The 26,770-nt window shown below is 38.2% G+C and overlaps 1 pseudogene; it reads left to right on the top strand.

The window, feature by feature from the left end:
- The first annotated feature begins 6,030 nt into the window (after positions 1–6,030).
- LOC134475645 (F-box/LRR-repeat protein 17-like) overlaps positions 6,031–26,770 on the top strand; it is an 80,153-nt pseudogene continuing 59,413 nt past the window's right edge.

The raw sequence follows: 26,770 nt of genomic DNA, 5'->3' as shown, positions 1-26,770 counted from the left end.
ACTGAGCTAGCTAGCTAGAAATAAAAAAAAAATCTCTTATACACTCAGAAAGTTATATTATGCCGTGTCTTAGTTACTTTTCACTAGTTGTTCGCATAAATTACTTGACAATGTTAAAGAAGGAAGTTTTATTTAGCGCAGTTTGTGGAAATTTCAGCCCATAACTGGCTGGCTCCAAGGTGGGGTGGCTCCACAGAGGAGCAATGCAGAGGAGAACCAGTTCATGGCAAGCAGAAGACATTAACAAGAGACCTTAGCAGTGTATTTCTGCCCTTTTATCTTACCCAGGCTACTTAGGGCAGGTAGCACTGACATCTTAAATCCTAGTGCCATTGAGATAACACTGCACTGTGAATCAATTCCAATGTCACACACTAGATCAAGCCACCTCTGAAAAATCCTCAACTATTACCAAATGCCAGAAATATAAACACAAGAAAAGAGACATTTCAGGGGTGACAGAAGGCTGATTGTCTAAAAAAAAATAGACGAAAAAGGATCGAATAGGCAATACAACTTAAAGCAGCTTTTAGGGTTAATGTCCCTAGAATTCAATTCTTTTAGAAACAACAAATTTTCTTTTGCATTCTTTATGGATCCTTGTTCCTTTTCAATGATTTAAGTACCCCACAAAATTTTTCAGTGGTTCCCAACATACTTTAGTCCCTTAATAACGTCAAAGTAAGTTTTTTTCCCTCTTTTTTTATTTATAAGAACCTGCAGTATAGGTGATAGGAAGAATATTATAGATCTTTTTATAGCTGACATGGGATACAATGATGTTATTTTAGAAATAATGTTCCTTTAGACCCATAGACCATGAAAACAGGAGTTGCCACTATCTACAGTCTTGTTACCAATTAGTAAGCCAACAGTGGACACCTTTGATTTGCAGTGCAGTAAGATGTATTAGAATTCAATAATGGAGGAAGGAAGCTAAGCCCCACTCTGTGAGCCCATTGGAAGAGCAGATCAGGGAGAACAAGGAAGTTAAGCCCCACCTGCAGCTAGCCACTGCAGGGGCTGGGGAGAGAACAGACCCCTCCCTCCTCCTTCCACTATGAGCAACCAGCTGATTTGCAGGAACTGTGTTGTTTGACTTTGCAAGCCTAAAGCTGAGCAACTATTTAGAGAACAATAATAGGTAATATATTAAGTATTATAGATTTCCTGCTGTGTTATCACTGTTTTGATTTGTTTAGCTGCTGTTTTATTCCCTTTAAAATTAAATTTAAAAAATAAAATTCTTTAATGTTAGTCAGGTGTTTACAAGGTGGTTCACTCTTGTAACCTCAGCACTTGGGAGGCTGAGACAGGAGGATCCTTGTCAGTTCAAGGCCAATTTGGGGGTAAGTTCAAGGCCAGCCTGATGAACTGCATGGCAAGATCCTGTCTCAAACAGAAACAAACAAACAAAAAACCAAACCAAAAGAAAAACAACAAAAATTCATTAATGTTAATGCCAATTTTTAAAAGTGTTGGCTCATTGGCACAGTGGCTACCTGCAAACAGAAGGTTGTGAGTTGGATCCCTGGTACCAAAAAAAAAAAAAAAAGGTGGGGGGGGGCACAATCCACTGGGGACCCCTTCTGTCTCTGAGACAGAAGCTTTTTCTCAATAAATGTATTCTGCTTTTTAAAAAATGTTGAAGATGATAGCAGGAAATATATATTGACTAAAGAGAAAATTATTGGCAAAAGAACTGGAAGAAATCCTGATTCCCCATACTCTTCTTTAATACACACACTTCCAAACATGATTGAAATGAAGATATAAGGCAGCTGTGAAAGGAAAAGAAGTTATAAAAAGCCAATATATTAGCCACAACAATGATTTTTACCCTTTCAAAATAAGTTCCCCAGAAGGGAGGAAAAGACCTTCCCATTCCTATCTTTCTCATTCTCAATTTTCAACTGGGGATACAGGACGCAGTTCAGTAACAGATATTGCTGAACAAATTTAAGGGGATGGCATATCCATCTACTTTAACAATTGAATTATCCATAGTTATGCTTTAAAACCCCAGGTCTTAATGTATAACTAGTGAGTAACAATGGATCCCAAGTGAGCTTGATCTATTGTATGTAACATACTGTTAAGGGTGGCTGAGTAACACAGAACAAACTGAATTAAAAATGAGAAACATCCAATGTTAGGGGCCATGAGCCGCTCCCCAAAGATGGCGCCCGCTTCCTGCTTCCTGGTTCTTGTTGGCCCGTGTTGCCGCGTAATTAACCCGCCAAGAGTGATCATCTGCCTAGCAACAGTCAGTTGTGACCAATTGCTATCCGAGTTCCTGCTATGCTGTGATTGGCTGCTTCTCGCCATATAAACTCATGTATCTCCTCCCAGAGGAGGAGGAAGAAGAAGGCTTGAGGGCGGCGGACCTTGTTAGGTCCGGCTGAGCTGTACGCAATAAAACTTTGAGAACCGACCCCATTATTGTCTCGCCTCTATCACTCACGGCTCCGGTCAATCCAATAATGTATCAGTGAAAAGAAGACAGAACAGAACTGAAAACCAAGGCTACTCAACACTGGTGATATCACAATAAAGTGTCTTTCCAGACAGCTAGGGGAATTTATAGTTTACAGAGAACGGATTCTGAGGTCACTTCTTCCATTGCTGTCACACGTGGGTGTGACTCTAGTTTTCTATTTTTGTGAGGAAAAACAACTAAGGAATAAACAGTTCTCTTTTTCCTTTGTATACCTAATGTAACAACCATTCTCTAAGTACTAATAAAGATGAAAGACTCATCACTTGGTAAATGAGGAAAAAGTTCTGTAATCCAGGAGTAACTCCAGCACTATTAACATACAGGATCAGGGCTGAGTCACAGGCAGAGACCAGATGACCTTCACATTACCAACCCTGCCACCCATCTTTTGTTCCCCATTTGCTCCCCGAGTGAGTATACATACACTGTAACTTAAATGGGTTGTTCAGTACTTCCTGGTTAGAATTATTTTCAGACATAGGAATGAATTAGGAAGCAGCGATTTATCATGCATCAGACTTGGGCAGAGTAAGCAAGACAGAGGAGCATAGACATCTCTTAATTATAACCACAAGTTGTCAAAGTGCTTGGCCACTTTGTAATCACTAATAAAAAGTTTTAATATCTGGTCCTGGGTTATTACGTATGTAGCCATTTTAAAATTATGTTAGAAACCCAGAAGTTATTAAACTTAGGAGGAAAAACTATGAAATTGGTTATCCCTATATATAGCAATTTTGCTTTTCTCTAGACACTATTGAAAATGAGAATAAAATTATAAGATATAGCTGGGCATAGAATTGAGGAAATAGAGACTGCAGAACATTTTTATGCTGCATCAATTTCATTTAAAGAAGAAAAACGTAAAGGAAGAAAGTTAAATGAGTCAAGTAATAAACAATACCTCTTTAATTATCCCATTAATTTATATAAACGTGGGGAAACCATCTGTATTAAGTTCTGATTAGCTGTTTCCTTTTCTAAGCTTGAGTTAATCTTTGGAGTTATGGATAACTGTTTGCTCCTATTAGAATTATATCAAATCTTGGTTTTCATAGGGCTGTTTGAATATTTTCTATTCCTGCAAAAATAAATTATAGAAAAATAAAAACCTCTATGTTTATTCTCTCATAGTTCTGTAAGTCTGAAGCCCTATTATGTACTCAGCTAGCTTCTCAATTCAAGTTTCACGAGACTGAAATCATGGCATCCTTTCTGTAGCGCTAGCTTTCTCCTAAGCTCATGGGTTTGTTGGTAGAATTAAGAATTATAGTATGTACAACAGAGGGCCTGTTCTCTTGCTATCAGATCGGGGTTATTCTTGGTTCCTACAGCTACTTGCAGTTTCCTGTCTCCCAGGAGCATAGAAATAGCCATTCAGATTCCTTACTTCCTTTGTACATCACTCTCTTCTCTATCCATTTATAAATAATTCACTAAATCCTGAAAAGCCCACATTCCAAAAATGTTATTTAATCCCATCCCTGCTCATTATCCTCAGTATGCCACAATTTATGCTTCTAAAACCTCTTCATTGCTTCTTTTTTAGTCTTTCTGCTATGAACCTTTTCCTAATCCATTTCATCTTTATGGCTGCCATATTATTTTCCTGAAAACTGAAAAAAGTCCCTATCCTTATGGAGTTCAGTCTAGTACAAACAATCAAACACATACACCATGTAATAATAAACTACAGAGAAAATAAAAACAGTTAAGAGGGATCAGTGAATTCAGGTATGTCCTAAACCTCAAGGAATTTGTAATTTTTCTGAGGAGTGCTAGGGAGATGGTGATAACATATATCAGAATAGTTCAGGAACTGGGAGTAAGAAAAATCACATCAAAAGTGTCAGTCATTTACCTCACTTGACTCTGACAACTAGTTCCAGAGTAATTGCAAGTATGTATAGTTCTGATGAGTCTGCATGGAAAGGCAGCCTGTACAAGAATCATATACAAACCTTGTAAAAATCAAGTAGATTCCAGGATTCCAACTTTAAGGCTAAGGATTCAGCACACATTTCTGAGATTCATTCATGGTATTTTTTTCTTTAAGTAGTATTTCACAGAATGAATACACTAATTTTTTTTAACCTACTTTCCCACTGATGGACACCTAGGATGTGGGCAGCTTTTTGGTGACTATATAAAGTTTCTATGAGCATTTCTGTATAAGTATTTTTGAGGATATATGCTTTTGTTTCTCTTGGATATATACCAGAGGTGGGATTGCTAGGTCACAGTGTAGAGATACATGATTGACTTATGTGAAGCTGAGAAGCACATAATTTTGGCATCAAGTAATAAACTGTTTAGAATTGATCAAAATGGAGCCTAGAAGAGATGACAACAGATCTGTTATAAGGTCTTAAGCAAACTCTGCCACTCACCAATGGAAATCTGGGGCTTTGTAAGAGCTTTTTACACAGTCGGAAGGAGGAAAGTTGTGGAGATACCTGTAAGTAAATGTAGTTTGGCAGCACATTTGATAGTGAATGTGTGTGAAATGCTTCGACAAATTTTTTGCCTCTAAATTTCTTGGAATTCTATTTCATTATGATTAAGCTCAGAAAGGGGGATTTCCTGAATAGGACATACTTAAGATCAGATAAAGGCCAAAAAAAAGGTGGGGGGCTGGGGGTTTAGCTCAGCGGCATAAGCGCCTGCTTGCAAGCAGGCAGTCCTGAGTTCAATCCCTGGTACCGATAAAAACCACAAAAAGACAAAAAAAAAAAAAAATCAGATAAAGGCCATTATAGGAAAGGTTTCTCGGCATCTTTGGGTGAAGGCTGTATGAGGCTGGCTATGGTGACAGGGAAATTGTCTTGCTGATAAAGCAGTCTCTCAGCTGAATCTAACCTTGAATATTTCACAACATCAGCTCTCTCAGGTTATCCTTAGCATTTAAAAACACCTGCCATCCTTCTGCATGTAACTAGACTCCACCTGATGGCAGGTAGAAAATATGAGAAAGGAACAGGAACTCTTTCACTTCCCCACCAGAAACATCCAGATAACTGTCTCCATCCTTTATTCTTTCCTGTTCCCCTCCAGGGACAATGAAGAGTTCCTACCCTATCTCTATAGCTTCATCGAAGCTCAAACCATCAAGACTACCTCTTCCTCTTTTGGGCCATCAAGGCTTGTGTCACACAGGCACTGAGCCAAGTCTGGGGGAAAGGACAGACACAATTCCCAGGTGCAGAAGGTAGTCTTTGAAAGCTTGTAGCCTGTGTCTCACTGGGTTGGGAAACCGTCTCCGTGCCGCATATAGATTTTTTCTTACGTGTTCATCTTCCAATAAAGTTGTGCAAACGCGACAGCACGCAACAAGTGTGGGTACACAGCAGCACCGCACCACCAACTGGCTTCCCGTGACGACGGATGGACAGGCACTGTCACCCAAAGGCAGAGCATCTGCCGCTCCCCTTAGGACACTCGAGGCCCTTCCACAGCAGGGCCGGTTTGCGCTCCGAGTCGGTGCAGAGCTGCGGGGACCGTGAGGGGAAGAGCCCAGCGGCTCCCGGCCAATGGCAGTGGTTGAATTGACACCTCAGGACGTCAGCGCGGCTGTGGAAAGGGATGTCACGCAGCTGGCTGGGAAGGGTTTCCTCCCGCTACAGAAGCTGGGCGCGCGCAGCGGCCGGAGAACCCTCGGGCTACGCGAAGGTTGGGCGCGCGTCGCGCCCCTGAGTGCCGCACCCTCGCGGGTCACCGCCCAGCCAACAGCGCTAGCTGGGGTTCTGCCCCGGGAGCCGCCGCGGCCCGCGTCCACGCCCCGAGCGCGCCGCCGCGGCCGGCTCCGCCCCCTCCGGGACGGGCCGCGCGCTCCTGCGGCTCCGAGCCGTGTCTCGGGCACGCGCGTCGGCGGCGGAGCCGCAGTTAAAATGGTCCGAGCAGGACTCGGCGTAGCCTCCGCCGCGACGCTGACTGAGGCGGCGAGCCGGGTCCGGACTGGTCGCCAAGCCCGCAGACTCACTGGCTTCCTCCCTCGTGTTTCCAAAGCTCGGCCCACCGTTCTCCGGGCTTCCCGGGGTAAAGCATGTAGACCCGGTCGGGCGCCCGCCGCCCACCCCCACCGTCGCGTGTGCCCGCGTGTGCGCAGGGCAGGGCGGGCGACCCCGAGACCCTCCCATCCTCCTCCGCGGGGCCTTCTATAGGGGCCGCCTTCTCTCCAAGTGTTGTACTCTAAGAAAGTAGCTTCATCATTTTGTGTATTATAGCAAACCTGTACCGCGGCTTACTAAATGTTTTCTTTTCTTAACTGATATGTTAAGTGACCCAATTGATATGTTGAGCAATACTCTCCCCTGTAAAGAATTGCAAGAATTTCACTTAATTGAAATGTTAATCACGGAGCGGCCCTCTACAAACAAGAAGAGTGGTGCTAAAACAAGCTAACAAGGGCTGTTAATCACGGGTAGGCGCCTCTAGTCTTCGCTAAAGAACTAAAAAAGACAAGAAGGCCCACTAATTTACACATTGTTTGAAGTAGTGTGTTTATATGCAGGGAGATTTGCCCATGAGTTTAACCTTTTTACCTAACCTTAGTTACTCTTCCCACAAGATAGATACTCGCCGTTTTCCTGTTCTGTAGCGCGCCTTATTGCCTCCCCCCACCCACCTATCTGGGCCATAAAGAATTTGGGTTTCTGGTGACCTCTCCCCGACCTGGTGATGATCTGTCATAAAATGAGCCTGCCCCAATTTTAAGAACTGTTTAGCTTCAAAGAAATTACCGGGAAATACTGTGGCCCAAACCCCGATCGGTGCTTTCCTTTTGTTCTGTATGTACCAATGGGTTAGATATCAGATCTTTGTAAAACTTAAGTTCCAGCATCTCATAACTCGTGACCCCTTCGCACTCACTGGCGAAGACAAGCTGTCCTAGGATAATTAACTCTCCACTTTCTTCCCCAAATATTGCTGCAGATGTGCCACTCTGAGATAATGTCAGTCTACAGGATGGGAGTAATTTGAGCAACACCAGGAACTCCCGGGACTGTCAGAGCTAAGTAGACAGCAATACAGTTTCCAGATGCGGGTCAACAGGTTTAATGGCCTTACAGGTTTCCTCCCCACTTTCCCTTACTTTTAAAAACCCCTTTCCCCAGTCTTGGGCGCGCAGTCTTTGGTTTGATCTAGGAGAGACTGTGCCGCCAGGACTGGCTCAATAAAGCCTTTGCCACTTAAGTTTTGGACTCTTGTTTCCGTGGACTTTATACCGGGGCCCACGTTATAACACCAAGGAGCCGCGTAACCGCTCGAGCCAGAAGGGGCCTCGCTGTCGCCGCCAGCGCCCTCTCCTCAGGCTGCCCCGCCGGATGCCCGCCAAGGCGCCTCGCCCCGGAGCCGTGACTGCTTCTTCCGCGGGCCTTGCATGCTCTGCTTTATCATGCACAGCCCCGACGCGCCCGCCCCCGCCGGCCCAGAGCAGGAGCCGCCGCTTTCGCTGCCGCCGCCTCTCAGGACCTGGTCAGATGCTACGCGGCCCTGGCCTTCGAGGACTGCGCCGCCGCCGCCGCCCGCCGCTGCCCGCCGCTTTCTGCTGTCCTCGGCCGCCGCTGCCGCCGCGGCTCCGCTTCGTCGCCTGCTTCCTGCTGCAGAGAGCTGGGGCTGGCCGCGGCTGCCGCCTGGGATCAGCAGGGCTGGAGCCTCTCCCTGGCCAACGTGGGGTCCTTGCGCTTCCTGGGGCCGCCCGCCGCCTTGCAGCTCTTCCGGGGGCCGCCCGCCGAGCCCCCTGCGGGCCCTGAGATAAGTGTGCAAGCGGAAGGGGGCCGGGGTCCCCGCCTGCACCTCTTGCAAGCAGCCCCGCTGTGGCGGAGGGGGCTGCGGCGGCCGGGGCGGCGGCGGGGCGGGCCTGCGGGGGGAGGTGCCTCTCCGCCGCGGCCCCCCGGCGCCGGCTGCTGCCAGGCCCCGGAGCAGCTAGCGCCACAGCCGCTTTGCTCCCCGCCCTCGTCCCTCCTTTCCAAAAGCGCATCCATCGAGGCCGGCGGGGACGCTGTCTGAGCCGGGCCACTGCCCCCTCTTCCGCTCAGCGGCAGCTGGAATACGGTGAGGCGAACGGTCAGGAGCCCCCGAAAATCCCTGGGACTGTCACAGGGAGCCGCCCCCCGAAATCCCAGACATCAACCAGCTGCCGCCGTCCATCCTGCTTAAGGTGGGTCTGAGCGAGAGGTGCAGGGAGGCTCCCTATTCCCTAAACCCAGGCCCCCGCCTCTGAGGTTTTATCTCCCCTCCCCTTCTGCGCAGGGGAGGGGTCCCTGACAGCTGGGGGAGGTCCGAAGGGAAGACCAAGGGAAGCCATGAGTGCTTGTGGTCGGGACCAGGTTAGAAGTACAAAAATTTGGAGTCTAGGTAATTTAGCTTTTTCATAGCCTTAATCTATGCACAATTCAGGGTTCATGTGTTATTAGATTCCCACTGCATTGGTTTATAAACTATTTGTAGGTTTTATATACCTACATGTGTGAAGTATAGATAACATACATTATGTAGGGAGGGAAGGGGTAATTTGTGCATTGGCTATTTCGTGGGTAAAGGCTTACTCAGTATTTGAAAGTCTTTGAACAGTACTTTTAGGTTGCATAGCTGTTGGTTGATAGCAGTTAACTTTCACTGAGTGTTTACAATCATCAGTCACTCTGCCAGGGTTTTATATACATGTATTATTTATTCCTCAAGTTCGTGCTTCGAGACAAATAGTGTTTTTTGTTTTATAGGAGGAAAAAACTAACTTTTCAGTGTGTTTTGGGACAAAACTTTTAGTAGTGTGTCAGGCAGAAATGGGTTTTGCTCCTGTGGAATTAACAGTCTAGAGGTGCTTGAAGTTGTTGAATGATTTGTACAAGGTCATGCACATTAAGGGCAAATCTGGGTTTTAAACTAGGGCATTTAAACCAGCTTCCCTTAGCAAACCTCATTTGTTGATGTTATTTTGTATTGCCTTCGTATGTTTTTATCCTTACGTAAAAGCATGCAGATTACCAGGACAGCTGTGTTTCTTGTGGAGAGAGGTGATGAAGAAGAGTGTCCTACATGTAGGGCCTTTGTCACTTTAAAGAGGTTACTAATTTTACAGTTTTGTCAATGCTAGTGACAATTTTAGGTATGTGGTAGTTGTATTTTTTTTCAATATTGTTTGATGGTCTTTATGTGACCACGCTCATCTCTTTCTTTCTGGAGTTTAATATATAAACCTCTTTACATTGATATTTAAGATTAGTCAGAAATAAACATAAGAATTTAGCTACTTTTGTTAAAGTAACTGCCATGAATTACAATTGTCTTTGACACCAGTATACATTTTTTAATTAGATTTTTTGCACTTTTATAAGTGTGTGTGTTTGAATCTATTTTATTGTGATATTAATGCTCTTCTGAATAATACAGTGCAGGAGTGGAAAGGCTTCTATTTCAGTTATCAAAATATAATGCTTTAAGCATTATTGAGGTACGTCTGTCAAAAGAATAATTTACTCTGTGGGTAAAGTGCATTTTAGGGCAGAGGAAACTTAAGTTCTCTAAACCCCTGGATGACATGGGCAAATAAAATATCAGCAGATACTTGCTATAGAGTTTTCACTGGCAAGTAAGACTTTTTAAAAACAAACCAAAACAAAAAACCAGGTACTTCTTTCAACCTCAGCCACTAAAATGTTTTTGAAGAGATGATTTGAAGTAAAGCAGCTATTTGCTTAATTTTTTCCCAGGTATAACAGAAAAGAAAAACTGAATTCTATTGACTTTGGTAGGCTAATTTTGAGTCATTATCAGGTTTTTTCCTTTTCTTTTTATATAAATAATAAAATTTCTTACTTTGAAATATCCAAATAATGAAGGTAAAGCAAAAATTTGTCTTGCTTCCACCCCCTACTCTCCCAGTGATTTCTATTCCAGAGGTAACCACTATTAACAATTTAGATTATTTTTCTAGACCTGTGCTGTCTGGTATATTAGCTACTATATATTTATATATACTAGCTACATGTATTTAAATTTAAAGTAAAACTTAAAATTCAGTTTTTCAGTTTTAGTGCATTTCAGAAATCTATAGTCACATGTAGTTCATGGCTACTGTCCTGGACTGTACAGATATAGAACATTTCTGTCACTGAAGAAAGTGCTATATAAAGTCTTCATATTTTTTTCATAAATAGCATTAGAATGTGCGTGTGTTACAGTTTGTTTGTTTACAATATTGTTTGATGGTCTGTATATGAGCATACAGTTTTTTTCATTCTTTGTAACTGCTATTTAGTAACCTATAGTATTATACCATACTACTTTCTACTACTGTTTCTTGCTTTTTGTTATTAAGAACAATGAGCATTATTCTTAATAAGCACTGTTCTTGATATATATATATAAAGGGTATATTCAAGGGTATATATATATATATATATATATATATATATATATATATAAACAGTGCTTATGCATTGTTTTAAACAGTCTCTTATGCACATGTGGTTATATTTTTCTAGAGTATATTTCAGGAAGTGGAACTTAAGTGTCAAAGAGCGTGCATGTTTGGAACTTTAGAAAATTTTCCTAATACTTAGAGCTGTCTAAAAATGAAGTGAGTTCTTAAAATATAAAGTAGGACTTACTAAAAATAATTATATTAATTTCAGAACAGGAAGAGATTTTTTTAGACCTTTTGGTCATTATTTCTCTTTTTTTAATGCATACACAGATATGAATGGTTAAGTAAATTTGCTTACCCTGAGGCATTATAGTGAATGGCACCCTTTGGCTGGATCCCAGCTCACTGATTCCAAATTTAGAGATCTTTTCAAAGTATTGTTTAAGAAGCCCTGTATACTCGCTTAGGGATTTTATGAAAGGGATTCCTGAATTGTGTGGGCTTATGTCACATAACTTCTAAACCACTGATATGCAATTAATTTTATAATTGGACCAATAGGGTTGAGTGTGGCCTTTAAATACAGAAATCTGAGAAGTAAAGAATGGCTCTTCAAAGGTCAGCTGTGGGAGTAGCATTTTTCTTCAGTGTTTATACCTGTTAGTCTTTGGTTACTAGATTATTTTGCATCAAATTAAGTAGGTTTTGCCTTTGCTACTTGTTGCTTATGTAACTTGAGCAACTATACCTACTGAAATTACAAGTAGATTTTCATATGGCAGAACTACAATGCAACAAGTTTTTTTTTTTTTTTTTTTAACCTAGTTCCTATGTCAGTATTTTGGTATGTTGAGGCCTACATTTAAATATTAGAGATTTTTTTTGATGCTTTTATGTTTAAGTTATCCCGCTCTGTCAGCAGACTTGTTTCTTTCTAAAGTAGGCTTAGAGAGCGGGGAGATCTAAAATCTATCACTATTCTTAGAAAACTATTTCACAAACATTTGCCCCTGATATTTTCAGTAGATATTGAATTCTTATTTTTATAGGTTCATAACCAACAGTTGATTCGGTGGTCAAGGCAGTTTTATGAGAGAATTGTGCTTTAAAGGAAAATTTAAGTACCTGATCTATTTTTTTTTTCTGGATATGAAAATAGGAACAAATGTATGGGAAATGAAAGTCAAAGGAAAAACATAATCCCACTTTTTGAAGTGTAGATTTCTAGTGTAAGTGGGAGGAAGAATTAGGTTAATATGTACTCTTTCATGAATGCTTGATTTAAGGTTCTGTTTACCAGATTACCCTTGAAGGGATGAATAACGGTTTAAAGTTAATACTGAAATGAACTTTTGGAAGTCAGATTTATAGTTCTTTTTTTTTCCAGAGGATACAAAGTGGTCTTGATTAGTCTATGAAAAAGAGAGTTTCGTTAGCTTCTCATTTTTTTCACTTTTTTATTGGTGACATAGATTGATGGATTTTGTTTTAGTAGATTTGTAGGTGCACATACTTGGATTATTTTCATCTCCCACTCCATTTGCCCTGACTTCCCCCCCTAGTTTTGTGTTTTTGGGGGGAGTTTCTGTGCCTATCTTTAGTTCACATTGATCCTGCTTATTACCTACGCTTACACCCCCCTCCCTTTCTTTTGTCCAGTAGCCCCCTTCTACTTTTTGTCATATGTTTTAATTTCTATGCTTTAGAGAGAACATGCAATATTTGTGTGAGTCTGGCTTGGTTCACTCAACGTGATGGTTTTCAGACTCATTCATTTTCCTACAAATGACAAAATTTTGTTGTTATGGGTGAATAGTACTCTATTGTGTGTGTGTGTGTGTGTGTGTGTGCGCACATGCACGCACGTGTGTGTGTGTGTGTATTCTTTGTCCATTTATGTGTTGATCTGATCTCATCTGTTTACTTCACATCTATGAATTCTGTCATTTTTGGTGCTTTGTCCTGAGTAGCTGTTGCCTTTCTTTGTCAACTTGGTTGACAACCAGGTTGTATTCTTGATAGGGAAAGAGAGAAAGCGTAAGTGAGGGTTTTTCATATTAGCATAGCAGGTTCTAAAATAGAGGCTTAATCTTTGATCATATATTTTATTTTATGCTTATCATCCACTTGCTGAATTCCTTTTCTCTTGAATGAAATTGTTCTAGATCTATGTGAATTTAGCAAATGATGTATGTATTGTGATGCTCTTCTTTTACAAAAGAGAAAACGTTTACAGAAGACACTCAAAGAAAGGACTAGCCAAACAAGGTGCTGCTCACACACAAGGACCATGCTTTGCATACTATTTATTAATGGATAAATTTATCTTTGAAGGCTTGTCTTTTAAACAAATAATCTAGTCTCCCAAAGGCTTTATTTTCTCATATAAAATGAGAATGAGCAGGATTTAGAGCTATGAAGAATTTAGTTTATCCTTACCACAGAAGGCAAGTATAAAGTGGCACAATTGCCTGAAAGTATTAAGTTCTGGAAGTTAACCAAAGGTAGACAAAAAATTGGAACGCACTTATTGTTAGGACACTTTCAGAGCTTCAGGTAAGAATATTGTAGTGAAAGTCCATTACATTTTTGCATGGGGCCTTTACTGTGACCTCTTATATCAGCCCTTGTGGCAAGAATTGTAGTTGAAAAGCCAGCAGCTTTGCTGCCAGAGGACCAACTCATATTATGACAATGAATAAAAAATCTGTACATGTCTGCTAAAAGTGGTGAAGAATGTAGGAAACACACAAATTCAAACCACGTATTTGTTAGTCTGAGAGTGTGCTGATAGTGGAAGACTAGCTATAAATCAACTAGGCAGACTGGAAGTGAGAGAACCATAAGGGACAATCTCCCCACACATTCTGGTTTATTGTAAAACTTATGTGTCTGTATATGTGAGAGTGGGTGATAGTTGGAGGTGCTGAGAATGTTTAACAGAAAGCAAGTGTCATTGTCAAGGCAGATTTAAAAATTGGATAGATCAGCAAGCTCCGTCCCCCAATTTGATAATCCTAGTTGGGAGGCTGAGGGAGTAGGATCACAGATCCAGGCAGGCCTGATTGTGTAGTTTACCAAGACCCAAAAAGATTTTTTGAAAAAATCAAAAGGCCTGGGAATGTAGCACAGTGCAGTACTGAGTTCAATCCCTACAACGTTATAGAAAAAAATTGTCTAATTAGTCAGATGTAGTGGTGCATGCCAGTATACATAGACCATCATTAGTTTACTTATTTAAGATTTCTGCTAGTTCTAATCTTGTGCTGAATCCCTATAATGAATTTAGTTATTGTATGATTCTGTTTCAGAATGTTTTTTTCTCACAAGTTTTACTTCTCTGTTTGATTCTCTGTTTTTCTCTTATTCCTTGTGGTATAGTGTAGGGAGCCGCGCGACAGCCCCATTGCTGCCTCCCTGCCTCTCTGTCTCCTATGGGCACTGGGTCTGCCTACATTAACCATGATCCTCTCCTGCTTATGCCACATACCCGGACATGACGATGACCCTGTTGTATTCACCCCCGTAGCCTCTTCCTGTCCTATCTCCCGCCCTTGGCCTATAAAAGATGTAATCACTTCCGGAATAAAATGAGACTTGATTGGAACCTCTCAACTTGTCTCCATCACTTTTACCTCTTGCCCAGCCCCCCATCCTGGTCCTCTCTCCAGGAGAGGCCCATAGATTGATCCACGGGCCGGATCAGTATAGAGGATTGAACCAATGCATGCTAGGCAAGCACTTTACCACTGAGCTTCATGCCCAGTCTTCCTTTAATGTTTTTGTACATGGTTGCCTTTACCTCTTTGAGTATGTCTTAATTATTGCTTTATTGTCTTTGTCAAAATAAGTTCAATAACTGAATTTCTTCCTAAGGAGTTTTTATTAAGTTCTTCTTGTGACCAGGTCATACTTCCTTGTTCTTTGCATAACTCTCATATAAGTGCACCTATCTATCTATCTAAGCAGATAGATATAGAGAGATAGATAATTCGATTTAATTTTGTTACATATATTTAATTGTATGTCATATATATGTTTTAAAGTAGACACTAAATATTTTAGTAAAACAATTCTGGGAATCAAGGTCTTTCCCCTCTCTAGGATTTATTATTGCTGCTTTTGGTTTCTGCTGTTTCCTAGTGTCTTTTCTGGACTAATTTCATGACATCTGGTTCTTGTATGTAGTCTCTGAAGTCTTTGTTTAGTTTACTAATTCGCTAGTGATTTGACAGAGATACCCTTATTGAAACTCAGTTGCCTTTTCTTGATTAAATACTTTCCTGGTTTCTATAAATCTTTTATCCATTCTAAAGCTTTAATGTAGTTGATGACAGGTTTTGTCCATTTATGCTGTTTTTGTTAAAGAATAGACTTGAAATTCTTTCTTCTGTAATTTTTGCTGATGTCATGTAACACTTGTGAATAAACTTTATCAAAGAAGACATTACAAGAAAAGTTAGAAGATATTTCAAACTGAGCAGTACATATCAAAATTTATGAGATGTAGCTAAAGTGTCAGAAGGAATGTATAACTTGTAGTGCATGTATTGTAAGACACAGGCCTCAGACTGTAGACCTGGACAAGCCAAATATGCTGCCAGTTTTTGTAAATAAAGTTTTATCAACACACAGCCATGCATAAAAGGGTTGTGCAGGCTGTATGCCAGTAAAGCTTTATTTATTTATTTTATTTTTGGGGGCTAGAAGGATGGGATTTCTGTCATTGATCCATAGGCACCTTGGCTGCTATGTAAGTTTCTGTGACTGGGGCTGCTTTCTTGATGAAGGAATTGGAAAAAAGTAATGAGGAGTCCTTGCACCCTCTTTGGACCACAGAGTTCTATTTTCTTTTCTTTTAGCCAGAAGGTTCCTACACAGCTGCCACATTGTATTTCTACTGAGGTAGCATTTAGGATATGAGACCTAGAAGAAAAAAGAGAGAGGAAAGAAAACAATAGAAGATTCTACTCACATTGTGTCTTTTTCGTGGTCCTTTGGTGCAGAAAGGTAGCCTCTCTCTCTCTTTTTTTGGTATCAGGGTTTCGAACTCACAACTGTGTGCCTGCAAGGCAGGTGCTTATGCCGCTGAGCTAAATCGAGGGTGAAGTGGTCTTTCTATATAGAATTTTTGCCTGTTGTGTCTGCACAGCAGTTGTGCCTGCACAACAGTTTTGCAAAGGACTACCCTCATTTCCCACGAGGAGAGAAAAGGAAAAACAGACAAATGAACAAACTTTCAGACAAACCACAAACACTCATTCCTGTTTTTCTGTCATTTTTCAGATTTTTGCTCTGCTCTGTAGCCCACCCATTATTAACTTTTTTAGTCTTGAGGTACTTGTTTTTAGTATATTGTCCAGCGGTTTCAGTTATAAGAACTGTGAGTAAAAGGCTGTAATAGGCTTACTACATGTTTGCTGCTATCAGAGCTGCATTCATTAGGGGATTCTTATGCATATTCTTTTCTTCTCAGTGGATCCTTTGTTTAGGAAGTTCAGGCAGTTGTTTTCCTAAGACTCAAGATTTGAACATACTAGATATTCTAGAGTAGATGTCTACATTTTCTGATTGTACAGAGGTAAGTCATTTCAGCGCATAGTTATAGTAGCAGTTGTTTATGCTCTGCCTACTCCTTCTCAGTTTCAGAACTGTTCACAAACTATCCACTCTCAGATTTGCACCGTGGCCCTGCTAGGTAAGGTGCAAGGATAATAGCTAGTGTCTGTTAGTATCAAAAGCTTCATGGTTGAACTTGCCACTACCCGAACAGAGAAGTTTGAAAAAAGAATCTGCTCTGACTTTGCTCTATAGTCCAGCTGAAAATTTGACTTAAAAAAACCTGTAAAGGCTGAGATTGAGTCGCATGGCACTTCTCACCAAGGACACAAAGGGGTAACACTTTAGTGCAAAGTGCCACTCCTGCCCAGACAACATATGGTGCTTGTGTTTGTGCATTGAAACATTCCTCATTGGGCTTCTTTGATGTGTATGTGTGTATTTGTGTAAAATACCATAGCCATGGTGCTGAGAAAAGTTGGTGATACTAGCGATAAGCTTAGAGGAAAACTTTCGAGAACCATGTAGAGTTAAAGCAAGAGTTAAAGAAAGAAATTATCACAAAACTTGTTAATGTTCTGGAAAAATGAATTTATAAATGTAACTTTTGGATCTCAGAACTAGTGGTTTTCCATTTTTCTTATGGGAAAAATATGTTTAGTTCTCAAACCTCTTGGTTTTTCAACAAAAATTTGGAGTAAATTGAGTTGGATAACTGAGGTATCCCTGTATTCTGTACGCAGTTTGCTTTGCAAAATTTTATTACCTTTCATTGCTGTGGTACATTTGCTGGCACTGTGAACATTGTTGTATTATGTTGCGTGAACTCCACCTTTATTTAGGTTTTACCTGTTTCCTTTAATGTCCTTTTCTGTCTGAGGATCTGATTCAGGATTGCATTACTTATCATTTTGCATTAATCTTTCTGGACTGTGGTAGTTTCTCAGTTTTTTCTTGTTTCTCAAGACTGAATATTTTGAGGAGTTTTGACGAGGTGTTTTGTAGAATGGCCCACATTAGGTGTGTATGTTTTTCCCAGTAAGAGATTGGAATTATGGATTTGTAGAAAAAGATATTGTAGAGGTAGTGTGCTTTTCTTATGATTTGTTCTTTTTTGTATTAAATTGCATATAAAATGTTTAGATAATTCCAAGGTCAAATTAGAGATCTTTAATCTCACTTTCATTCCTCTTCCTAGTCTTTTTTTCTCTTTCCCTAAAGATAAGCAGTCTTTATTGGTTTTTGGCTTATCCTTCTAATCTTTTTAAAATACAAACAAATACACAGACTCATGCATACATACATGCTGGCATCCCTTCGTTCTCTCCCCCTTCAGCCCCTGTTCTTAGCTCCTGTATAGAGTAACACTTAACAATGACTTTCCTATGGCTACTTGTATTCAAGATGATTTCCTTATTTTAAGTAATTAATTTTCTAACTAATTAAAGCCTTTTCCTATGCCTGGGCAATGTTTACTACATATATGTTTTCTTTTAATTACAGATATTTTCCAATTTGTTCCTGGATGAACGTTGCATTTCTGCATCATTGGTTTGCAAGTATTGGCGTGACCTTTGTTTAGATTTCCAGTTTTGGAAGCAATTGGATCTTAGTAGTTGTCAACAGGTATGGAAATTTGACCTACTGAGTTTAAAAAAAAAAAAATACTCCTTCCTCTTAAAAAAATCTCTTCTATGTTGTTGTTCAAGGTAGTTCAAATGGCTACAGTATACAATTTTGTGCTTTCTTAGTGTATTTTGGAAAAATTCAAGTTGAAGCTAGGTTATCATAGTGAACAAGATAGTTTTAAGCATACATAGGTTATTTAGGTTCTTTTAAAATATTTATCATATTTCGTTATGTCTTTCCTCTTTTTCCTTTGACTTTTTTTTTTTTTTTTTCTTTGTACTGGGAATTGAACTCAGGACCTGGTGCTTGCCAGGCAGGCACTGTGCCACTGAGCTATATCCCCAGCCTTGACTTTTTAAAATTAGTAAACAGTTCCTTTTTGTGGAGAGGTTGCAATAGTTTAACAGTAGAAACTGATGGCAAACTTTTTGTGCATCTCTGCCTTTGTGCTGCGTACTGTTCTGAGGGCTTTATGCATAGTAACACATTTGATCCTCGGAGCAATGCTATGAAGAGGTACTATTTCAGTGTTTCATGGCTGAAGAAATGAAAGTAACATATGCTCTTATTTAAAAACTTTCCTTTTGACAAATTTTCTAATTCTCCTATTACACAGTTGTTGTTGTTGTTGTTGTTGTGTGTGTGTGTATTTATATATATATATGTATATATATAAATTCATCTTGATAATTTATAATTCCTTTGCCTCCCTTTGTATGCCCCTCCCCAACCCCTTTTACTTCTCAAAATACCTGCCATAAAAGCTGGCATGGTGGCACACACCTATAATTCCATCAGTTGGGAGGCTGAGGCAGGAGAATTGTTTGCAAGTTCGAGAACAACATGGGTTACAAAGTGAGACCAAGGTCAGACTGAACTGCATAGTGAGACTGTCTCAAAAAGACAAAAACAAATCAAAGCAATACAAAAAAACCCAACTCCCCCCCCAAAAACACCTCACACACACAAAGAAATGCTGTCTTTCTGTTTTATACTGGCTCGCTTTAATTTTTAAAATTTATTTATATTTTGTTTTTAATAAGAAACTATGAAATTTAACTTTGTGTCTCACTTATTTTAGTTAACATGGTTTCAGATGTCATCCTTTTTTTTTGCAAATAACATGTTTTCATTCTTTATGATCAAATAATAATCCATTTTATATTTATACCACATTTTTTTTATTCATGTTGATGGAATCCTGGAACTTATAGTGCTTATTGCAGTTTGTTGAAACATTTTAAATTCATACTTAAAACTTGATAGTATTTAGCATTGGAAATACATAAAAATACCCACTGAGAATAGGATTTTTTTGACTAATAAATCTGTTCTAAATGCCTCCTTGGAATATTACTCCCTTACTGAGGTGTGGTTAGATATTTAACAACAAGCTTCCAAAAAAATGTTCTGATTTTTGCTACTTGCCTACTTCTATGATATAAATCATTTTACCGTGGCTAATTTCAAGCTATGTATGTGATGCCAGTGAATTTAGATTTGGAAAGAAGCTCTCAGTTTATGTGGTTGAGTGAGTATAAGTCAGTTCTACACCACTGGTAGTTTATGTATGATGGTCGCATTTTGAACAGACGTGTTCCTGAGCATTTATATTAAATTAATTCAGTTTTTCTTTTCTGCTTATTGGTAAGAGTTTAAAATGATTGCAGAATTAGTTATTGCTTAAGTTCATGAAATTTGTGTATAGAGAGAATGATGTCAGTTGTGTCTAATAGAATAAAAAAATTGTGAAATAATCCATTTACCCTTTACTTCATTACTCTTCGATGTCAAAACTGTTTACAGCAGAATTACACCAAGAATGACTTTCTTCTGCTGATAGTAAGATTTGGAGATGAAAAAATAAAAGGAGGGGCTGGGGATTTAGCTCAGGGCACAAGCACCTGCCTTGCAAGAATGAGGTCATGAGTTCGATTCTCGGTACAAAAAAAAAAAAAAGAAAAAAGAAAGAAAGAAAAGGAGAAGTATATCACACTTTTAATCTTTCAGGGAGCAGTTTCCACTGATGCTGTTTTCAGAAAGCATAAACAAACAGTTTTATTTTTGGCTCTTACTCCTCCCGTTTTTCAGCTGTCTATTTTGTTTTTCTTTTTCCATTTTAAATTTCATGTGAATTTTCCTTCTCTGTTATTTTTACCCCAAGGACTTAAATAACATTAACTTTGTTTCCTTTTCATGTGTGATGATTGGTCAGGGAACATGTAGAGATTGACTTTTTAAAAAATTCTGATATCTGTGTGTATATTTTGTCTGATAAATTGTAAGATTATTATGTTCTGAATACATTTTTTGACATGGACATTTCTATAGAATTTTTGGTATTTTGAAATACAATATATATTTTCTATGCTATGAATTAATTACATATGTGTTAGTATCCTGATAGTAGTAAAACAATTGAAATTAAACCTATAGTATTATGTGATATCATGTATAAAAAAATCAGCGTTCAGGGCTGGGGATTTAGCTCAGCGGCCTAAGTACCTGCCTTGGAAGCAGGCAGTCGTGGGTTCGATCCCTGGTACCGATAAAAAAAGGAAAAAGACAAAAAAAAAAAATCAGCGTTCATATAGCATGACTGATGTACATTATTTGTTGATTTAAAAGTGGAAAACACCACATTTAAAATCCCAATGCAGTTTTGTTCGTGGTAAATTTTTGGTAAGCTTTAAGTTTAAACTAAAGTGAGTTTTTCCCCAAAAAGGATGAATTTTTTGGCTTTCATTGAAAATGAATACACACATTTTTCCTTGGTATTTTCTCACATTGCTTCTGATACCCAAGGCATAGTTTCTTTTACATTAATAACCAATATTACATCACCTGAGCATCCAATTCAGTTCATTTCTGACATTATCTGCCAAGGTTAGCATATTCCTCACAAGTTAAGGGTCTTAACAGAGTGCCTCCACTTCAGATGTCAGTTGCAAATCTCTGGAGCCTCCTATAGCTCTGATTGAAGAGCTATAAATTTCGAGAGTTCCTCCAGTGAGACCTCAGGTTTTATAAGGAGCTAAACATATTGAACTCAGGAAAACTTACATTTACTGATTTATTATAGTGAATGTAACTCAGGAACAACCAAACAGAAATGTGTCATAAGGCAAGGTATGTCACCCTCCTGGCACATGGATGTGTTTCTCAATTTAGAGGCTCTTTGAATATCCTTTTGAGGAGTTCTTATTACCTAGATATAGCCCCTCCTGAAAAACAACACCCTTTGTTCACCTGGTTAGTCTTTATGGTAGCCAACCCCATACTGAAGCACTGTCTAGTGGCAGACTCTGAGGCAGCTAGTTCTGACACTGGTGTGGTCCAAGGATTTGTTATAAATAACAAAAGACATGAGCAATCAGGAAATTCTGAGAGTTTTAGAAGCTCTGTCAGAAAGTGGAGGATAGAGAGCAAACATGAATATTTTTATCATACCACAGTTCTTGTTATGCTTTAATTTTAAGGCTTTTCTTTTTGTTATATAGTTATTCTGTGATCTAATGAATATTATGGGAGAAATTTAAAATGTAACTTTCTGCTTTTAGGAACAATTTAAATTTATTGCTTTCTTTCTCTCCCAGGTCACTGATGAATTATTGGAAAAAATTGCATCAAGAAGTCAGAATATAATAGAAATCAACATTTCTGATTGTCGCAGTATGTCTGACACTGGCGTATGTGTTCTAGCATTTAAGTGTCCTGGACTACTTAGGTATACAGCGTACAGGTGTAAACAGCTTTCTGACACCTCTATTATTGCGGTTGCCTCTCACTGTCCTTTACTTCAAAAAGTACATGTAGGCAACCAGGACAAACTTACTGATGAAGGACTCAAACAGGTAAATTTGAACACTTATGCAATGATTTTATTGAGCAATTCAAACTGTTCTTTTGAAGCAATACTTTAAGAGTTTTCATATTAAAATTAATGCTTACAGCCTAAAGTGAGTCATTTTACACACCATGAATATTTACTTAGGTTTGTGAACTAGAGTGTTTTGTAGTAAGTGCATCAGCTTCTGTGGCGAGCCACAGACTCATACTAATTTATGAGTTTTTTGAAAAAGATTTAGTGTGACGTTTTACATTAAGTAACAGTATGTAGTTTGGGTCAGTAGTTTGGGTAGAGCTAAAATTTAAGTTTCAGTTTTTCCTTTTGGTTACTAGATGACTTGCTTATATGCTTTAAAATACTGAGTATTTTAAGACGTAAAGTGGAGGTCCAATTCGAAGTGTATAAAATCAGTAAAAACATAGTATTTACCTATGTGTGGCCTAATAATTTTATTGAAAGTAGATTTATATGTACTTTCTTTTTGAGATACTTTCCTTTAGAAATGGGATTTAAAGCTTTTTCACTGAACCAGTGAAAATCCTTAAGTTTAAACCTAATGAATTCATTGAAAACTCAGTATTTAGAAGAACCTCAGATTACTGTCCTAATTCTGTCCTACTGACTACTAAGTTTGTCAGTTCAATTTGTGTATTAAGAATGTTCCTGGGCTGGGGATTTAGCTCAGCGGCATAAGCACCTACCTTGCAAGCAGGCAGTCGTGAGTTCGATCCCTGGTACCGATAAAAAGGAAAAAGACCAAAAAAAAAAAGTATGTTATCAATTTATGAAGGAGGCTCTTTCATTATAAAGGCAAATTGTCCAGTTATAGTCATTTATTTTAATACTTTTCCTGGTCTGTTTCTGCTTTCTATAGAACAATTTATGAGTGAAATGCTTTATGAAGTTTTAAAATATATTAAAACAATCACTTATGAGGAAATACACGTTTTATGAATGTAGCATGATTTTTGCTTATTTTGATAGAAATTTTCAGCAAGTTAGTTTTACAGTGAAACACTTTCTATAAAGGTTTATGCAGCAAGAACTGGATTAAGTGTGTTACATATTTAAATCTTTGTACACCACTAGGTACCAGTGTAGCAAACTTCTGAGAATGTTCCTTATAATATTTGTGAAATGGACTATAAGCATAGTTGTGGTTGAAGTAAGGAGAAATTAGAATGTCCTTTAAAGATCAATACTTAGTGTGTCAATTAAGCATTGTAAATTGTACTAGTTTGAAATTGAGTTTCAACAAACATATGATGCATTATAATTTGTTAAGTTGTTTAGATGTTTACTTCAGATTTTCAAGATTTCTAAATTATGGATAAGCTATATGAGGTAGTATTCTCATAGAAATAGTAAAACAATACCCCTTTAATATTTTTCTTCAGTAATTTCACAGAAATCTCATTGAAGTGTACATAGTAATATTTTCCTGTGCTTAAGGCTGTGCTGTAGGAAGATATATCCTATTTTAGATACTTCTTTTGATGGAATGGTGTTATGGGAATAGTAAGACTATCATATTTATCTTTATGTGCAAGTATATTGATATCTGTTTTATTCTTTGATACTATGTTAAATTTGGGCCTTGATCCCCACTCTCCTCTAGATTAGCTTTATGACCCATTGGTATTTGATAAACTCTTCTGTAGAGTTTATTACTCAGTAAGCTGACAACTTTGATGTATAATAAAGTTGCAAAAGCCAGGAATAGAATTACTCATAATGACTACATTTCCTTAAGATTATTATTTTTTCCTAACTCAGTAACTTGGTAGTTGACTGAGTTGTTGATTTTATTGATAATTTTTTACTGTCAGTAAAGCTGGCAAATGTTTTAGAATGGTATATGTTTTATTGATAATGACTTTAAAATATAGTAGGGTTTTAAATGCTGTGATTTTGATTGACTTTAGCAAATACTGATCTGTTTGCTTTTGAATTCTATTAGTTTGCAAAACAAAGCATTTCATTTTGAGTGCTAATGGATCTACAGTTTAAGATTTTAAATAAAGTTTTGGATTTTGCTTAACAATGTATAAGGGCTGGGGATATAGCTCAGTAGCATAAGTGTCTGTTTGATTCCTCTACCAAAAAGAAAAGAAAAAGAAAAAAATTAAATAGTGTTTTACAAACCTGTGAAGCACCTCCAAATTAGATTGTCTTTTTTGCAAAATACCACCTTGAAATTTTAGTACTTTTATTTCCATAGAAGTCATATCAAATAATTTGACTAGTGGAACAATTAGTGCATTGTATATCTATCATAAACATCCTATAAAAATATAATTATATACCTGGAATGTGTGTGTGTGTGTGTGTGTGTGTGTGTGTGTGTGTGTATAAAGAGTATTTACCTAAGAATAAGTTGTTTAGTTTTTCTGATATTTCCTAACTATCTAGCATTTGTCAGAAATCAAATAATAGCAATAGTAAAAGTACAATATTAAAATAAATTCAAGAAATTACATCTATTAAGTTACTATTGTATATGACTCACTGTCACACGTCAGTTTAATTTGTGGATCTCAGTAAAAATTTCTAGAACTGTGTTACTGTGGGTATTTTTCCAGATTAAAATGGTTCAAAAGAATAAATTTTGTCTTAGTAAATTTAAACTTAACTATACAATGAATTTTCAGCTTTTTAAAAATAAAGATTTAGAGTGGTATCAGCAAAGTGTTGTATTTATTAGGTAGCTTTAAAATTATGTCTCTCTACAAAAACATTGAAAAACAAGCCAGAACTATTAGAATAACGTTGTCAGAACTCTGGAAAACAAGTCAGAGGTTTATAGTAACCAAGGAAAAGTTGAACCAAGAAAAGGGTAACTAAAAAATGCCAGGAATGCATTGTGACTTTTTTGCTTGTCTTTGCTGCACCCTTTTCCCAACTTGGCAGTTGATGTGAAGAGAGCAACTTATATTCCTAGTGTGTGACCTAGGTCTCTGGTGCCAAGCTAAACCGTATTTGCAAATTATTGTATTTGTCTTTCTAACACATTTGGAAGCTACCCGAAGAGCTGTGACTAGTACTTATGTATCTGTGTCACCTAATTTAGAACTTTGTCAGGGATAAAAAGCAAATGGGCATTGATTAGAAACATAAGGCAGATGAAAAATCTTGCAGCTGATTTGTGTAAAAATTACAGTGAGACATACAGTAGACTTCCTGAGGCCTGGGAAAAAGCCCGAGTCCTGGATAAATGTTTTTTTGGAGGGTGGGGGGGGACACTTTGGTAGTTAAGGCATTTAGAGCACTAGTATGTACAAGAAAATTTAGAAAGCCACATGCATGCCCAAGGTAGGACACATGCTTAGAAAAACATGAGACAGTCCGGGGAAGTAGCTCAGTAGCATAAGCGTGTGCCTAGCAAGTGCAAGGTTGTCATGAGTTCAATTTTGGTTAAAAAAAATAAAAAAAGAAAAACACTAAAAGACTATAAACGTTCATCATTGGGTGTTAAATTCAGTATCAACAGGATCTAAAGACCAAGGCGAAAGCAGAATCAGAATCAGCATTTGACCAAGATACATACCCAGATACTCATCTTTCTTGTGCACAATAACTAACCGCTGAGGCCATAGATGACTTAGACCCACCACAAAACTAGCTAGAAAGAGTAGGCAAAAGGTTTTGTTTTGTCATAGTTTGTTTTTAAGCTTTTGAATTTAATAGAGATCTCTTTCGAAATACTGACTCTTTAACAAATTGTTCTGAGAAAAATGAGTATCTGTATGTAGAAGATTGAAACTACATCCCTGTTTCTTTCCCTGAATAAAATCAACAAAAAAATTGATCAAAGACCTTAATGGAAAACCCGAAACTTTGAAATTACCAGGTTAAAATATAGGGTAACCATTTCAAGATACAGGTGTAGGAAGTGACTTCCTAAATAGGACTTCAGGAGTTCAACAAAAATAGCAAAAATTGGCAAATGGAATTGCATCAAATTAAAAAAACTTCTGTACAACAAAGAAAATAACAGTGAAAAGACAGCCTACATAATAGTAGAAAAGTTTGGTCAGCTACTTTTGTGACAGAGGCTTAATACCCAGAATACTACGAAGAACTCAACAAACTGAACACCAAATGAACAAGCAATCCAGTCAGTAGATGGCAAATGAACAGAACTTCTTAAAAGAGTTACAAGTGGCTAAGAATTATATGAAAAAATTGTTTAACGTCTTTAGCCATCATGGAAATACCAATCATAACGACATTGAAATTTGGTCTCACTTCAGTCAGAATGGCTATCAAAAGTATAAAAAATAATAAAATGCTGGTGAGGATGAAGGAAAACTGTGTCCCTAAATTAGTATGACCACTATGGAAGTCAGGATAGAAATTCTCCAGATCAAAAGTAGAATGACCACATGATCCAACTATACTGTCCCAGTGTTTTTTCTGAAGTAATCAGAATTAGCATTTGACCGAGATGCTTGGATGCCCATCTTAATTGTGCCACTATTTACAGTAGCTCATCAGTGGATAATTAAAGAAAATGTGATATTATATACATAATGGAAGTATGATTTAACAATAAAGAGCAATGTAATGTTGTTTTTAGGGAAATGGATGAAAGTAGAGATTACGTTACGTGAAGTAAGCCAGCCTTAGACAAATATTCTACCTTTACCCCCATGTGTGGAATCAAGAAAATGAAGGAAAAAAATAAATTTGTTGAAAAGATTAAAAAAAAAAACTGTGTCAAACTTTTAACTAGACTGACGTATGGGGTTGGGAGAAGACAAATTGCTCAAATTACTAAATCATAAATGAGAGTGGATGTTACTCTTGACTTTGCAGAAATAAAAAGGATTGTATTAAAAAACTATAACTATACATCAACAAA

The sequence above is a fragment of the Cavia porcellus genome, unplaced genomic scaffold (assembly GCF_034190915.1).
Source record: "Cavia porcellus strain 051 isolate PalLab524CR breed Dunkin Hartley unplaced genomic scaffold, mCavPor4.1 scaffold_4, whole genome shotgun sequence".
Taxonomy (NCBI): domain Eukaryota; kingdom Metazoa; phylum Chordata; class Mammalia; order Rodentia; family Caviidae; genus Cavia; species Cavia porcellus.
Note: the sequence above shows the minus strand (reverse complement) of the source record. Positions and strands in the feature narration are given on the sequence as shown.